The sequence below is a fragment of the Triticum urartu genome, chromosome 2A (genome assembly GCF_056163025.1).
Source record: "Triticum urartu cultivar PI428250 chromosome 2A, HENAU_Tu73, whole genome shotgun sequence".
In the NCBI taxonomy this organism is placed as follows: Eukaryota; Viridiplantae; Streptophyta; class Magnoliopsida; order Poales; family Poaceae; genus Triticum; species Triticum urartu.
This window is the reverse complement of record NC_141874.1, coordinates 562244750-562262551: the sequence shown is the minus strand read 5'-3', so window position 1 is coordinate 562262551 and position 17802 is coordinate 562244750. Positions and strand designations below refer to the sequence as shown.

Sequence of the window (17802 nt, the reverse complement as noted above, 5' to 3'; positions counted from 1 at the left end):
TCTGGTTGGGAACCATCATTGGAATAACGAAGTCTTGTGCATGTCCGTCCGGGCCCTTCAGGATTAGCGCACGAACTTCTTTTCTTTGAACAAATCAATCAGTGGGTTGGTGTGCTAGGAAATACCGATGGGATGGAGGTAGCTAATCTCTCAAGCCATAGTATACTTCGCACGTGCATGAGTGACTTGGGATGATTCCCGAGGAAGCAAAACTAACTTTCTCGAATTCATAACGGCAACTTGCACCTAATGCACGTGAACTTGGAGAAAGCCACTTCTTGCACCAAACATATACCTCATGAACGCAACATGAAGGCAATGGTTACAAAGTTGCCAATACTAGCTTAATGTTAAACATGAATCATGGGGGAGACAAAATGCTGCTGATGGGCTTAACAGCAACTCATCGGGATTTCCATATCACTGGACTTCCACCATCATGTGAACACGGTGATAGCATTGGTCAGACCAAAGGATGTAATGGTGTATGCTCGAGGAATCAACCACGAGTAAGACAACATTACGAATATCGTTGGTTCTAACTTGATTTGATGATAGCCCATACTCAAATCAAAGATTGGATAAGATGATAGGTCCATTAACTGATCACGAGGGTCAACCGATGACAATACCATCTTTCTTCAACACACACACACACACAAAAGATATCCCTTAACATGAACTAAGTCAGACAAGCTTTTATCTTCCAACTCTCCAAGTTGTTGTTTAGCTTAACCAACTAGCTCAGGGTTATCCAACATAGATTCTTGGAGAAAGGGTGGTTTACAAGAAAACCAACTTGATCACGAGCTCAACATAACAGTCGGGGAGCCACCTGGTGATACTTCCGAGAAGGTATTCGGAAAATCACGAACCACCGATATGTTACTAAGCTCGAGAACAATATTGCTTTTCAGACAAGACGATGTGATCAAAAGAGCAAGGGATTCAATCCTAACTCAAAGATCGAAGAGTGCACCAGAAATAAGAACAAGGTAGCACGATCAATCCTAGAATAGTGTTTCGATAACCAACACACTAAGAATGATATTAGTGTCCATTAACTACCAAGCAACACGGTTGCTAGGAGTATTGATTTTACACATCATGGTTCACTTGCCGGCATTCCGGTTGAGACAACACGGGACCGAGGAATGAAAAATGATGGCAAGAAGTATCACTGCGTCAAGAATTCATGAGAGATGGTGCAATTCTCATGACAATCCTGACATAAAGGGGGTAATACTCCAGGGTAGAACAGAGCAAAAGATGGGTTGGCATTTGATCTGCAGAACACAACTACTTTGACCCAATCCTTGATATGGATGAGGTACTGGAGTTTGTTTCTCCTAGTCATTCTGAAATAGAATGGTTTAACGTACCACAAGAATAATAGGCATCGTTGGACGAATGCACGCATACTCTTGGCTATCAACTGATAGAGGATGGTCGGAATACAACTAAAGAGGAACAACTCAAGGAACATATAACTTTCTGAGTTGTGGATGCATAGATTAGTATGTCGAGCAAAACTCAACATTTCTTCCGGACAACCCATGCAGAAAGGTAGGACTGGCAGATTCACAATGTAGAATGGAGAACTCATCAAGAGCACTCTTATTGTGATCTTTTGGTTCAAAGGATTTTGCCATATTGGTTCATGGTATTGGAAGAAGGATATACCACAGACCTCGAGGACTATCGCAGGGTTACTAATATCTTGAGGGAACTAGCAAATACTAACAACATGAAATAGGTGAACCTCGGGTTCAAAACCCAGGAGTAGAATGCCTACTACTAAGTGGCATCACGGGATGCTTTCAAGAATGGTGGCCAGAATCATCACACTGGGAACACAAAGCATTGCTAGATTACTAGGTGACTCCCTAAAACACCTAGGGCCATAATAATAACACCAACATACATGTCAAGGCAACGGAGTACCTCAACACACCGATTAGTGTGCTTAATCTGGCCCAAAAATACAACAGGAACATGGAGGAAAGATTTGCAAGTGCATTAGACTACTTAGAAACCTGGGATGACTCGGACAGCATAACGGCTGTAAATGCTCAAAAAGATTTGAGACATCCTGCAAAATGGTGGCATAACCACTCAACATCACAATATCAAGGTTCCGGGACCAATTATGAACACACAGAAGTACTGGAAACTGGACTGCGACATGAATCCATCAATCCTATAAGTCAACGGGTTAGTAACACGTCATCCTGATGGATAGATGAGAAGGCCTAGTTTCTTAACCCCGTAGAAAGGAAGAGGGTGACTCAGATCAGATGGCATGAGATATAAGGAGTAAAAGAGCCTTACGTTCCATCACACAATCAATTCCCTTATATAACTAAAGCATTTCTAGACTCAACTTCGACCAGTTTGGCTTGGTAATCCTACATGCAGTTAGGCTCTGATACCAAAGTTGTCAGGAACCCAATTCCAAGTCACATCGATCTAGCTGGTAACACCTCATATCACTTTGCGGCATCACGCACGGTATTCCCGTGGGTGTCGCCTTACCATGGCCCGGGACCGTTTGCGCCTTTTGGCTCACGTATATGATAGTGTCGCTAGCATCCATATGACAGAGAACCCGGGCCAACATGGCTAGTCGTGAACCCAAAGCGGCACTAACCTATGGGGACAGGCATACATGAATCACATCGAGCGTGTCGGTCAGCAGCGTGTGAATCCGGGCTGGAGCACTGGGCTAACAGGACTCCGGGAACCCGGGCTGTAGCAGGCTAGGCAGGACTCTGGATGTCACCGCGTGACATTTCCCCGAAGGGACACACACAGGAACGAAGTGAAACACATGCCAGCCAGTCAAGTGTCCTGAGCAGTAGTGCTGGGCTAACAGGACTCCGGTGAACCGGGCTGTAGCGGACTACTATGGCTCATGGAAGCACTAGACTACATTTCCCCATAAGAGAGGCTGCCAAGGATAAACAACTAGATTGTTGGATCCCACACATACCAAGCATTTCAATCATACACACAATATGCTCGATATGTGTAAATACAACATGGCATCACAACATAACTCTACAACTCAAGTATTTATTAAGCTCTGAGGAGCGAGAAATTACAAACATGGGTCTCATGACCCAACAATCATAGCATACAAATCAAGCACATGCGGAAGCTTAACATGTCTAAGTACAGACATCTACAAATGAAAAAGGCTAAGAAGCCTAACTATCTACCAAATCCTGCCGAGGGCACAAGATCGTAGCTGAGGTATCAAGCTAAACGTCGAAGTCCACACGGAACTACTAGGGAGACTGACGTCTCTCTGCAAAACATAAAATAGGCAAACGTGAGTACAAATGTACCCAGCAAGACTTACATCAGAACTATCTACATATGCATCGGTATCAATAAAGGGGGTGGTGGAGTTTAACTGCAGCAAGCCAGCTTTGACTCAGTGGCTAACCTGAACTACGACTGCAAGCAACTCTTTTGAGGTGGCGCACACGAGTCCACATATTCACCAATCAATACACCACTATGGATCCACTCCCGTCTACCTACGAGAACGCCATCCATAGCACTCACGCTTATCTTGCGCATTTTAGAGTATCCACTTTCACTTGTCTATGAACTGTTATAGGCAACCCAGAAGTCCTTTACCGCGGACGCGGCTATTTGAATAGTTTTATACCCTGCAGGGGTGTACTTCGTCACACATGTTTCCACCACTTAGCTCCTGCACACGACATGTGCTCGGCAGACTTCAAGTGAAAACCGACGTGGGTGTAGACCACGACCTGACTAACCGCACAAGTCTCTAGTCCAGGTTTATCGCCTATTCGGGTTCCATCCGCGAGGAGATCCGGCCGGAGTTTCGCTCACAGCCCCAAACGATGTGTGCAGGATTCGCGAGACACCAAACGGGCGCCCGATACACCGTGCCATAGTGTATCTACCGCATCAAAGCCCACCCCTAGGGTCAGCGCTACGCACGGCCGCCAACACATATCCTGTAAACACCAGAAACTAATTACATCTCCTGGACAGAGGATGAGAGGGGTCAGTAAGTCGAGCGGGGTCATATTTCAGGGCCCAATGTGTGGTAGTAGCTGTTTCATGGATCACAAACACAGAACTTAGTTCCTGAGAATGGTTTCAATGAGACAACCCACCATGTACTCCTACATGGCCTCTCACCGCTACCTTTACCAAATCGTGTTCACACACTTAGCTCACACACAGTAGGGCATGTTCACAACTTTCCAGTTCATTCCTGATGAATCAGACCTGACACAACTCTAAGAAATAGCAGGCATGACAAGAAAACATGAATGAGTAGGCACATCAGGGCTCAAACAACTCGTACTCATGCTAGTGGGTTTCATCTATTTACTGTGGCAATGACAGGTCATGCAAAGGAAAGGGGTTCAACTACCGCAGCATGTAATAGTTGAATCGTTGTTGTCCTAATGTAGTAAAAGAGAGCAGGAGCGAGAGAGTGTGTTTGTATCGGAATGAACAAGGGGGTTTTGCTTGCCTGGCACTTCTGAAGATAGTATAGTTCTTTATCGGTGACATCGATCTCATCGTCGGAACCACGTCTATCAAGAGGGGACAAATACCGGCAAAAAAAGAGGAACACAACCAATGCAATGCAACAATTATGATGCATGATAATGTCATGGAAATATTTTGTTGATCGAGCTCATGCAACTAGCAATCATATTAAATGAAGTTGGTTTGAACCAAGGGTTCAAATTCAAACTCCATATGTGCTTATTTAAATGTCAATTATGCAATTGCCCTGTACAGCAACCCTAGGTTGTTCAAACATGCATGCAAATGCCAAAAACAGATTCCTTGAATTTTTCTGATAATTTTTCATATATAATTTATTTGATTTGGAGCTATGGTTGATTTAATATGAATTTTAGAAGTTTTAACTATTTTCTGGAATTTTCTGAATTATAATTAATCTAGAAAATGAGTTATGGCGTCAGCACTACGTCACTGTGACGTCAGCAGGTCAACTGACCCGGTCCAGGTCAAACCTGACCAGTGGGGTCGACACGTCAGTGACACAATTAACTACCAGGGTTAATTAAATCTAACTAATCAAACTAACAGCCACTGGGCCCACTGTCAGAGTCAGCGGGGGGGGGGGGGGGTAATTAGTCCTAAACTAATCTAGTCAGGGGCGGGGCCCACGTGTGTTGACCCTAGGGAGGTCAAACCCTGGTCGAACAGGTCAAACCTGCCGGCGACTCGACGCCGGCGAGGCCAGACACGGCGGCGAGGCTCGGAAAACTTCCTCCGACGACCAAATCAATGGCGGAGCCCATATACGAGTAGCTGGAGCTCGCGCATGTCGAGTGGTGCTCTCAGCTTCACCGGAGATGGCCCGGAACGATGGCGGCGACAATGGCAGCGGCGGCCGGAGTTCGGCCGAGCTCGGGGGCGCGGCTGCAGCGGGCAAAAGCGCGAACTGAAGTGCGGGCAAGGCACTACGCGGTGCGGCGGGCATGTTTGGCACATTGGCGCAACCTAATGGTCACCGGAGCAACGCCGGCGACGAGCTCTTGCGGTGAAGCGTCTCGGCTCTGGTGGAGGAGGTGGTTAGAGGGCGCAAACAAGGCAAAGAAGAGGGGGAGGCGGCGTAGAAGCTCACGGCGGATCCAGCAGAGGCGACGACGAGGTCGGGGAGAGGCTGGAGCTCGCGAATCCCCGACGAGTTTGCCGGCGGTCAGAGGTTGAAGACGAGGTTGGGGACAACGCTGCAGGGCTTCCGGAGGGGAGTGGCTCGGTGGGGAGGGAGAGGGGGTCGAGGCAGAGCTCCTAAGCTCAGCGGCAGGGCGAGGGGTGGCCGGTGGCCGCAGGAACGGCGAGCGGCGGCGACGGGCTCCGTTCGGGAAGAGAGCAGAGGAGGGGGGAAAGCGCTTGAGAGAGTGAGATAGGGGTCGGGACTGCGTGGCGTCGCGAGGGAGGCCCGGGGCGATGAGGGGGAAGCGGCAGGAAGCAGGAGGTGGTCGGGCGCGTGCCGGCGTGCCTCGGCCACGCGCGCTGTCTATTGGCGCGGGGAGGAAGACGACAGGGGAGGGCCAGGTGGGCTGGGCCGGCCACTTGGGCCGCCAGGTGGCTGCACAGGTGAGTTGGCCCATGTAAGTTTGTGTTCTCTATTTTCTAAATTGTTTCTGTTTTCTATTTTTCTGCAATTGTTTTGACTTAATTAAAATGCTAAGACATTTCCAAAAATCATGAAACTAAGCATGGCTACTGTTTATAATATATCCAACAGTAAACATTTTAGTTTATGATTATTTGAGCATTTAAAATATTTTATAGCATTTAAATGCCCAAATGCAAATATAATATGATTTAATTCAAAGCCCAAATATGTCATGGAAAAATGTGCAACACCTCTGGTTATTGCTTCCAGCATTTTCCAGAAATGATGAACATTTTTGAAAACCATTTGGATTCACTGAGAATATTTTTAGTTGAACCTAGTGAATTTCATTTGGTGCTAGGGTTTCAACAATCCCCATTTCAAGTTTCTTTGGAATTAAAACATGATGGCATGAAGAACAAGCAAAGTCAAGCAAGGGCTGAACTGGGGCTGTGACATGAAAACACAAGGTGAATCCTTGCAATGATTAGATGGATCTTCGCGATGAGATAAAGCAGAAAAACTTGGAACTCCAGAAAAGGAAGATGAAGCAATTGAAACCGGAATAAGGAATTGAAACATTTGTTTGAAACAAGAATAAGAATTACATTATGCTCATCCTTCACCAATTAGATTGATGACAAACAATGGATTTGGCATGCTACTTATTCTCATAGAAAGGATTAAGATAGATATAGTGTCAACTTGGGAAGGTCTTCAATGAACCACCGGTAGGATTGTAAGAACGAATGAATCGATATGATACCAAGAGAAAAGGAATCTTGAATGAACCACCGTAAGAATAGAAAATGAATGTAGCAAAGGCACAATTCACCGGGAAGAATATGAAGAACGAATGAAGATACTTGAGGGTATTTGATACATGAGAACGAATAGATCACGAACTGATTAGAGAATATTTGAATGATGTACCAGTAAGATTTGGAGAACGAGAGCTGAAAGCTAAGAATGAGTAATATTTGAAAAGATGGCCTTCGGAGGAAAGAAATGGAAACAACTCATGAAATGCTTCGGATAGGTGAAAAGAATACTCACAATCAAAACAATTATGAGAAGATGGCATCAAGCTAGAATCATGAATCTTGAAGAGAATGGAGCAAGACTTAAGAGAAACTCTTCTTCAGTATTCAAATGCAGAGAATGACGACGAGAAACACCACCATGAATTATCTAGACACTCCGGAAGAATCAAAAGCGAAGAGGTTGAGCCAACAATGAAAAGAATTTGAAAGATCTTGGAGAAATACATATGACCGATGATAATTCATTCTTACGTCAACTTTGAAAGAATTTAGGCTAGCTCCGGGAAAATTGTAGGAGTCAGGTAAGATCCTAGGAAAAGACCTGTGGGTTAGGGCCCACTCAAAAGATACACCATTGAACGATTACTTGAAAGGGAGATTGCGTCGGTTGAATTAAATGGCTTCAATGAGATAACAACCTCGAAATAACTTGAATTGATCGAGAATTTAACCGTGAGTCTTCTGAGATATCTTCAGTACTCCGGAACAATTGAATAACAAGAAGTGGATGATTAAGAAGTGCACCGGCATGGGAAAACATTTGAACCGAGGAAAGAATATGATCGACAAGGCCTGAATTGAATCCACCGAAGAAGAAAAAGAGTGAAGAATATTGAACTTGTAGCTTCCTTAGCATCTTCATGAGAATCACCAGATATGAACATTGACGGAAAAGAATGGAGAGGCTTCCCATCAATAAAATGGATACTTGATTAAGAAATCCGAGTCCTTGAAGAAAAAGGGTGGGAGGGCGGGAAAACAAAGTCAACTTGAAGACGGATGAAACGAACACCATTGAGAAGAACTGAAAGGTGGTCTTGCGAATACTGACATGATCAGATCCACTTGAAGAGGAGCACACCGGTTGAGAAGAAATTTAGATGACAAGCTCTATGATCAAGAAGGATTTGTATTCACATAGGAATATGAGAACACCGCTGAGTAAAAAGGCATGGAATCAACATTTGACTTCGAAGCAACTCGAATACCACAATTCAAAACAAAACAAAGGATTGGCTTGCAGAATAAGCCGGAACAAACATATGATAGAGATTTCGTCCGAACTTTTCGTGGTGGGGCCCACACGGGCTCAATTGTACAACACCATCATGTACATGGCAGTGCACATGACATACGAAGCATCCCCGAGTCAGCATGGCCAAGGACTCTTAAAGACACAACGACACCACTGTAAAACCAACCGTGGATAGGCGGACCACTAGACGTCGAACCCCAATTTCATATCATACATCTATCGGAAAGATATCCTAGGAGATACTTGAATTCCCACTTATAAACTCCCGAAACTTCCCGGTTATGCAATCATGTGTTGGGGATATAGGGGAAGCATAATATCTCACCCAAAACTAGCAAATCCTACATCCATCTGTATCCATCCTTCAACACATAACCAAGAAACCTTCGGAAATCGTTTACCTCAACCTTCGAAAAGCATCCGTTATACGAGTTATTGCAATACTCCCGAACTCCCGCCCCAGTACTGGGTGTCGTCGAGGTTATCTCACCAACAACTGCATAAAAGAGATTTTCGATGTCGGCGAAACTCAGGTATTCCAGAACTGCAACGATAAAATTGTGACGACAACACCTCAGAGCTCAACTCCCCGGGACACTGCCACAACCCCTAAATGTCAGGAGGCACCAAGAACAATGTTCTCGTCACAAAACCATCGAAACGATTCCAAGATACCGACGTGATCCTAAAAAAATTCATGAAATTTGAGAAGAGAATAGTCAAAACTCTACGTCAGGAGGCCTCACCAGAGCGACGAAGGGACCGAGGAGTAAAAGAATCCTACTCTCCGATATATATAATCCTATAAGACTCAAAACATTTTTCTAGACTCAACAACGCCAGCAATTCGATCAAGCAGGGGGCTCCTAAGTCGGGGAAGGCGCTGATTACCAACTTGTAACACCCACGATGCGGTTATATCTCCCACGTGTCGGAGCACAACTTAGAGGTATAACCGCATAGTAGGCATGTCGCAAGAGGGGCAATCTTTACACATCCCATGTACTGAATAACAAAGGGATGAAGAGTTGGCTTACAATCGCCACTTCACACAATACATGAATATAGCATTACATCATCCATAAAACAATCAAGGTCCGACTACGGAACCAAAATAAAAGAAGACCACCCCTAATGCTAGATCCCCGATCGCCCCGACTGGGCTCCTATACTGATCAACAGAAACAAAACAAAACAACGAACAAGATCTTCACCGAGCTCCCACTTGAGCTTAGCTGCATCATCTGCACTGGTATCAATGACACCTGCAACTCGTTTTTGAAGTAATCTGTGAGTCACGGGGACACAGCAATCTCACACCCACGAGATCAAGACTATTTAAGCTTATGGGTAGGAAGAGGTAGTGAGGTGGAGCTGCAGCAAGCACTAGCATATATGGTGGCTAACATACGCAAATGAGAGCGAGAAGAGAAGCAAAGCACGGTCGTGAACTAGAAGTGATCAAGAAGTGATCCTGAAAGCTACTTACGTTCAAGCATAACACAAGAAACCGTGTTCACTTCCTGGACTCTGCCGAGAAGAGACCATCACGGCTACACACGCGGTTGATGCATTTTAATTAAGTTAAGTGTCAAGTTCTCTACAACCGGACATTAACAAATTCCCATCTGCCCATAACCGCGGGCACGGCTTTTGAAAGTTCAAAACCCAGCAGGGGTGTCCCAACTTAGCCCATCACAAGCTCTCACGGTCAACAAAGGATATTCCTTCTCCCAAGAAGACCCGATCAGACTCGGAATCCCGGTTACAAGACATTTCGACAATGGTAAAACAAGTCCAGCAAAGCCGCCTGATGTGCCAACATCCTGATAGGAGCTGCACATATCTCGTTCTCAGGGCAACACCGGATTGTCCAAACTTCCGGTAGGCCATCCCAAAGTTGCCCCTGGTGGCCATCGGTGGCTGACAGGTTCGGACCAACACTTAAACAAGAACTGGCCCGGGGGGGTTAAAATAAAGATGACCCTTGAGTCTGCAGAACCCAAGGGAAGGTGATAGGTTGTTAGTGCAAATGTAAAACCAAGGTTGGGCCTTGCTGGAGGAGTTTTATTCAAGGCGAACTGTCAAGGGGTTCCCATTATAACCCGAACACGTAAGGAACACAAAATCAAGGAACATAACACCAGTATGACGGAAACTAGGGCGACAAGAGTGGAACAAAACACCAGGCATAAGGCCGAGCCTTCCACCCTTTACCAAGTATATAGATGCATTAATTAAAATAAGATATATTGTGATATCCCAACAAATATCCATGTTCCAACGTGGAACAAACTCCAATCTTCACCTGCAACTAGCAATGCTATAAGTGGGGCTGAGCAAACTGGTAACATAGCCAAACAACGGTTTGCTAGGACAAGGTGGGTTAGAGGCTTGACATGGCAACATGGGAGGCATGATAAAGCATGTGGTAGGTATCGCGGCATAGCAAAAGAGCGAGCAACTAGCAAGCAAAGATATAAGTGATTTCGAGGGTATGGTCATCTTGCCTGAGATCCCACAAGGAAGAAGAACGAGTCCATGAAGAAGACAAACGGACGTAGTCGAACGGATCCTGACAAACGCGACGTTATCGGAACTAACCCGAAGAAGCAACATCGGAAAGAAGCAAACAACATGGTAAACAACCATCACATAATCATGGCATGATGCGCAAACAAGTATGGTGCATGTCCGGTTTAATGAGGCATGGCATGGCAAAGTGCACAAGCAATCCTACAAATTAAGTGGAGCTCAATATGCAACGAGTTTCATATTGACGAAGCACCACATTTGTTTATTTAGTTCGATCTCATTTATGTACCCAACAATTTTAAATGTTGATTAACATGGCAAGGGGTGAAGCAAAAGAAAACTACCTATCTAGGCAAGTTTAAATGAGGCTGGAACAACAAACAACAATTCCGGAAAAATCCTCATGTGCATATTTTTAGGTTTGGTACTTGTGACACCCCAAAATTTTTGGCCTTGTTTTATTATATTAAATTTTTTCCAGGAATTAAAACTTTGATTTTTTTCCAGTATAACTAATTACATAATTAATTTGCTTAATCTTTATTTTATTAAAAAATGGTTTTTCAAGGTTATATGGCCATAATTGAACTACAACCATTTGATAAATTCACCTAAAATTCTAACCAAAATTTGGAGATGTCATGTGATGTTTTTAAATCACTTTTGTACAAAAATATCTTTTATTCATGTTATATTTTGAGCTCTACACTCAATTTTTCTTCTCTGGTCCAGAGTGCAATTTTCACTACAACCCATTTAAATATTTCTTTCTGGCCTCCACCAAAATTATGGGAGGTTGGTAGTAGCATATGATTCAACTTTATGCAAAAACCTAGTGCTGTTCTTTGAAAATTCTGAGTGAATCAACCTCTTTTCCATTCTGGTCCAGCCTTGTGATTTCTACTGCAACCCTATTTAATTTTGCTCCAAAGATCTTGTGCTTTCTCCTACTTGTAGACATCCCTACCAAACCTCTAAGTCCAGGAGCGTACACCCATTGGCATATTTTTGGTTCATGAAATAATGTCATTTATTTCCTGTACAGAATTGAAGTTTTGCAAAACTTGCACTAACAAGTTTCTGCTTTTGGCAAACCAACCTTACCACCCTCTTATTCATCTAAAGAGACCCCAATCTGGAAGTTTTGGCCACCCCAAGAGATGCCTAGGTGCATGTGGCATTCTATCGAGCACCCTGTAGGCATGACCAGTTTTGACATGAGTTTTGGCATTGCATTGTGAGCTTGCACCTTTGATCAAACTAACATGTCCACTAGGCTCCCAGTTGCCCCTAGCCTGGGTCTGTTAATTGCCAGCCTCACCCAAGCTCTGTAGCAGGCTCTGGCAATTCGTCGAGCACGTTTCGTGCGTGCTCTGGGCGCGCCCAGAGCGTGCGTTTGGCACGCACGTGCGCCCGAGCCGCCGCATCCCGCCCCGCACTTACTCCAGTCCGTGACCGACCGTAGCCAGCGCGCCGTGTCCCCTTCTGCACCCCACGAACCCCGCAGCCCTCGCCACGTCGCCGGCAAGCCAACAGCTAGCCGCCACCGCCGCCCGACAGCTCCTGCGCTGGCCAGCGCCGCCCAAGCCACCTCCGCTCGCCAGCTCGCCCTTGGAGCAGTAGCCGCTCGTCCGCTAGCTCCTGCCGCCATCCCCAGCCTCGCCACGATGCCCTGCAGCTACGGAATGGCGGTCGCCGGAGAAGCTTATCCACGGCCGCCGCGGAACCGCCCTGCCACGCCTATAAAAGGAGGCCCCGAACCCATTCAAGCACACAGGCAACCTTAGAATGCTCCCCTAGTTCTCCCGTGGCAGCCAATCGACCCGGGGGAGGTCTTCTTCCCCACCTCCGGCAACAACAGCCGCCGCCATGGCCCCAGCTCTTCCAGCACCACCAAGGCCTCTCCCTCTCCGTCCTCTCCACCAAGAACTCCCCCTTCCCTCCGTGAACCCATCCCCCTACTCGATTTTGATCAGGAACCACCGTAGCCCCAATCACACTCTGCTCCTGAAGCTCCCTCCGCCGCGAGACTCACCGCCGACGACCCCGTCCACCCCCGAGACCGTAACACCCACCGGCGGGACCGCCTCGACCCCCTGAGCCCGTGGATGGCTTCGGTTTCTCGAACGGAGCCGCCAATCGCCCGCGGCGATCGCCGGAGTTCCACCTCCGCTCGGGACAGAGAAAGAGGAGGGAGAAGACTGGTCAAACCTGACTAGTGGGCCCCTTGGACCCACTGTCAGTGACCCTGCGCCTATCCACGTGGGTTAAGTGAAGGCGTAATCCGCCCAGTACGTTTTCCCCGCTCCGAAAGCGTATTCCTCTCTGAAACGTTTTTCTTTTTCTGTCTTATTTAAATCAGTTTTTGACCAGAACTTTGAATGACTATATCTTTTTAAATATAATTCCAAATGAGTTGATTCTTTTTCCTACCTTCCTCAAATTTGGTCTAGTTTATTTTAAGATTCATTTGAAAATTTTCCAAACAACTTTTTGTACCGTTTTTGAAATGTGTGTTAATTCAAATATATTTTTAAAATAGGATTTTGGAGAGAGAGAAGAAACTTTCAAAAGTTTTGGAGAGCACCTCACCCCTCCACAACTTAAAGGCAAGCATTCTAAACCCTGGCATAATGTTTTTGGTGTGTTATTTGACACGTTTATAACACCACCTTATTTCAGAGGACTTGTTATTTCATGTGACATGATCATTTGCATGGAAGCATATTAGTGATTTCCTTGCTATTGGAAATGAATATAATTGTGATGGTAATCATCCTCATGTGCCTTGCATGCATGCCGGAAAGGAATCCAGGAAAGCCTCGGCCTTGGGTAGACGTGAGCTTGTCGCCGGTCCCCGTCGGGACGGTTATGTCCGGTATGGCACGGTAAGGTACATTGAGTGGTGATTTCGTCGGTTGAAATATATTTGATATACATGTCATGCAGGGAACTTATAAACCTCCTGAGTCGACCGTAGACCGAGTCTTGTTCCAGTAACCCCCATACTTGCCTCGTACTACCACTTGTCCCTGCCGCAGGTAGGGTATGGTTCAGTAAGTCGTCAACCCCTTTCAAGCACACACCGTACAGAGAGGCCATGGTGGAAGATATCGGTTGTAGCCGGTAGGCATGCCACCTGGTCCGGGGGCATGGGTGTTTCCGGTTGAGACCGAGAGGGGAGGCCACCCCTTAGAGCGCGCGATATAAATTTGATCCCATGCTACGCGAGGTTGTAGCCTCCCCACTTAGAGTTTTGCTTAACAAGTGTCGTGGGTGATTCCAGACACCGATGAGTTAAGCTGGTGTGTGCAAGTTAGGCGTGTTTTCAACTAAAAGGCCGTAGACGGAATTAGTCCCGATGGACTAAAGGAATCCGTTACTCGTGGGTAAAGAGTACACCCTCTGCAGAGATTAAACCTATTCGAATAGCCGTGTCCATGGTTAAGGATTACAGTCTGGGATGGGTCAAGTGTTGGTCTTAGTGTCGGTCTTCGGAGGAGAGATTGTTAAACCAGAACTTGGACCGTGACTTGTGACTTGTGAAGATTATGATTATTATCTTGTGATGGACTAACCCGTTGCATTATTTATATTATCGAGTATCCCTGGGCGGTCCTACCTCCTGGATATTCATTGTGATGATTTATCTTGTAAGCCCTTTATGTGGTGTCGCTCAGACGCCCGACTGTGGCATTTCTTTTAAAGCCCTTTACGTGGTGTCTCTCAGACGCCCGACTGTGGCATTTCTTTTAAAGCCCTTTACGTGGTGTCGCTCAGACGCCTGACTGTGGCATTTCTTTTAAAGCCCTTTATGTGGTGTCGCTCAGATGCCCGACTGTGGCATTTCTTTTAAAGCCCTTTTTGTGGTGTCGCTCAGACGCCCGACTGTGGCATTTCTTTTAAAGCCCTTTTTGTGGTGTCGCTCAGACGCCCGACTGTGGTATTTCTTTTAAAGCCCTTTATGTGGTGTCGCTCAGACGCCCGACTGTGGCATTTCTTTTAAAGCCCCTTTTGTGGTGTCGCTCAGACGCCCGACTGTGGCATTTCTTTTAAAGCCCTTTATGTGGTGTCGCTCAAACGCCCGACTGCGGCATTTTATTCCCACTCTATTACTGCTTATTCATGTTGCATGATAATAACCTGCTTGCATGCATAAAAGATGTTTTATTTATGACTGGCGATGTGATCATAGAATTTTTCAGTGCATGTTTATCGATTATTTTATACCTATGTTCTTAATGTTTGCGAGTACATTCAAAGTACTCACTGGCTTGTCCCTGGCTATTGTCTTGGCCAGATTGCTTGCTTGGAGAGGAGCGTGGCGATGATAGCCTCGGGACCTAAGCAACGGTGATAGCAGCCTCGCGAAGATAGGAGTTAACCTGGTCAGCTGTTCTGTGGGAAATGGAGTCCCATAGACACTGATGTCTCACAAACCGCTTCCGCCATCGACCACTAGAAACCCAATTGTTGTACTCACAGGCCAGAATGGTCTTGTACTACATATTTTGTATTTTGCTTGGAATTTCTGTATCAAGTTGGAGCCTCATCAGCTAACAGTAATCCTGGGACTGATGAGCACGACGGTCTTTTTCTGGAATTTAAAACCCGAAAAAAAACCCGGTCGTGACAGTACTGTTCTGCCCTAATCCATATTTTAGAGTTGTTAAACATGCAAAGTAAAGCCACCATGTTAAACTAGGCATTTTTCTATCCCATTTACATATAAAGTTTGTTAGGTTTGGAGCTACGGTTATTTAGTTATGAATTAATTCATTTTAGCATGGCATTTAAGCAAATTAAAGCAAACAACATTTTTAACATTTCAAACATGGATGAAAGTGGCATATTATGAAACTAGATGAAATTCTAGTCATTTTTCATATAAAGTTTGTTTTAATATGATGCACCGTTTGTGAGTTATTATATGCATGTTGTGCAAGGAGTTTTCTGTAAAACTGCAAAACCCTGGTTAAAATACAAATTCACCGATCTGGAAAAAAATGTAAGCGGGCCGAATCTAGCCAGGCCAAAGTAAGGAGGGAAAAAAAAGGAGGCGCTGGGGGGGTTTGCCTCACCATGGGCCTTGGCCCGATTGGGAGGGAGGCTGCAGGAGGGGCGCTGCCGCTGGGCCCTGGCTACACGAGAAGCAGGGCGCGGTCAACGCGCTAGCGATACAGGGATCGAGACGCTCGTCCTCCTCTGCAACTGCTTCGATGCAGAGGACACCGGCGGTGCAGGAGGCCGCATCCGCGGGACTTGGCAGCGGCTTAAGGGACTTGGCGGGGCACCAGCGACGCGGACGAGACGAAGGGGACTCCAGCGGAGAAGCTCTAGGCGGCGGCACTGGCCCCGAAGCTGCACGAGGCCGAGCGCCATGATGGTTGCAGCGGCGACTGGCTGCTGCGGGAGATGTAGCCATGGCGCGGGGTGGGGTTCGAGATGCAGCAGTCTCTTGACGACACGGACGGCAGGAGGCGCCCGGACGGAGCGAAGATGGTCAGGAACGGGCGCGGGGGTGATCCAGCGGCCAGTCGTTCCACGCGGGTGAGCAGAGGCGCATCGAGCTCGTTCCCGAGCAGAGGATGACGACGGACTTGGCGCAAGCTCCCGGCGACGGGGAGGACCGGGAAAGGTGGGATCTGGCCGGGTCCTGGGCGAGGACGGTGACTGCTCGCGGTTCAGTGGAGGTCCAGGGCGGCTGCGATTGTCTCCCTGCTGGTGCTGTTCATCGACGAGGGCGGAGCAAGGCGGCGGCATGGCGACGCGGACGCCGGGGTTGGGCTCCTGTCTGTGAAAGAGAAAGAGAGAGGGGTGAGGTCAGGGAGAGTTCACGGGAAAGAAGAGCGAGAAAAGAGCATGGGAAGGTGCGAGACGGCCTGGTGGCTGGACGTGGTCGCCGGCGGCAGTACCGGTTGCCGGCCGACGAGGCGAGGTGGAGGAGCACGGGGAGGTGCCTTGGCTTGCGGTCGACGGCGGGAGGCGGCATGGATGCAGATCAGCAGCGTCTGGTCTTGAGGAAGTGGGGCGATGGCCATGGTGGATGGATCGGGAGGAGGTTGTGGCTGGCTGCCTGCGGGTGGAATTTGGCGGCGACGAGGGGGATGGTCCGGTTGGAAAATCGAGGGGGGATTTTTGGATTTGGGGAGGATCCCGAGGTGGGAGATAATGCGGCGGCGGCAGGGATAAATCCCTTAGATTTTAGGGTTGGCTTGATTTGGTAGGTGGTGGTCTTATATATGGAAATAGGATTGAGGTAGGACCCTCCGATCGAAATCGGGTGGTAGAGAAAAATAGGCTAGGGAGTCCAAATAAGAAAATAGTGATGTTTTATAGATGTTTGGGGATGTTCCGGACCCATCGGTCACGACTGCTCGGGTCGTGTTAGGGGAAGTTTCAGACGCGCGGGAGGGGTCTATGCACTGCACAAAGAGGGGTAGGCTGGGCCTAGGTGGACTGTGAAGAAGGGCTTGGGCTAAGAGGAAAGAGGGGGAATGCAGCCCGGCGACTGTTTGCGGAGACCGAAAACGTCCGACGGTTTGACCGACTATATTGTCGCTATAGTTATCCGTTGGGGCATCAAACGAACTCCGAATGCGATGAAACTTGGAAGGCGGCCTACCTACACTATAACAAGACCACACGGCAACTTTCAACCCATTCCGAGAACATTTTTTGGCCACTTATAGAATAATATTTTGGACATGCCACGGGCGCGTGCGAGTGTGACTGGGTTCAGAACGGACAACGGAAGGAACAGGGAGACCGGGACGGATGCAAGTTTTGAAAGCATAATGGTGCAATGCACATGATGACATGGCAAGATGTGACACACAATCAAATGATAAGGCAACAACAACGAATAACTAGAAGACACCTGGCGCGTTGGTCTCGGGGCGTTACATTACTAGAGACCACCTGGCGGTTCCCGTGTTCATCTTAGCTTCTTGCCGCATCGGTTGTTGCTTCCGGAATGTGTCCGGTAGTCGTACTGCCGGAAAGGCCTTCCGAAGAGTTAGGCCCTGAAAGAG

At 47.1% G+C, this 17802-nt stretch overlaps 1 non-coding gene across 1 annotated transcript; it reads right to left on the bottom strand.

The window, feature by feature from the left end:
• Positions 1-15743: 15743 nt before the first annotated feature.
• LOC125533650 (uncharacterized) lies at positions 15744-16974 on the bottom strand. Its single transcript, XR_015616939.1, has 2 exons — positions 16684-16974; positions 15744-16562 (listed from the first exon to the last, which is right to left on the bottom strand). It is a non-coding gene; the product is annotated as an uncharacterized LOC125533650 (transcript).
• Positions 16975-17802: the final 828 nt, after the last annotated feature.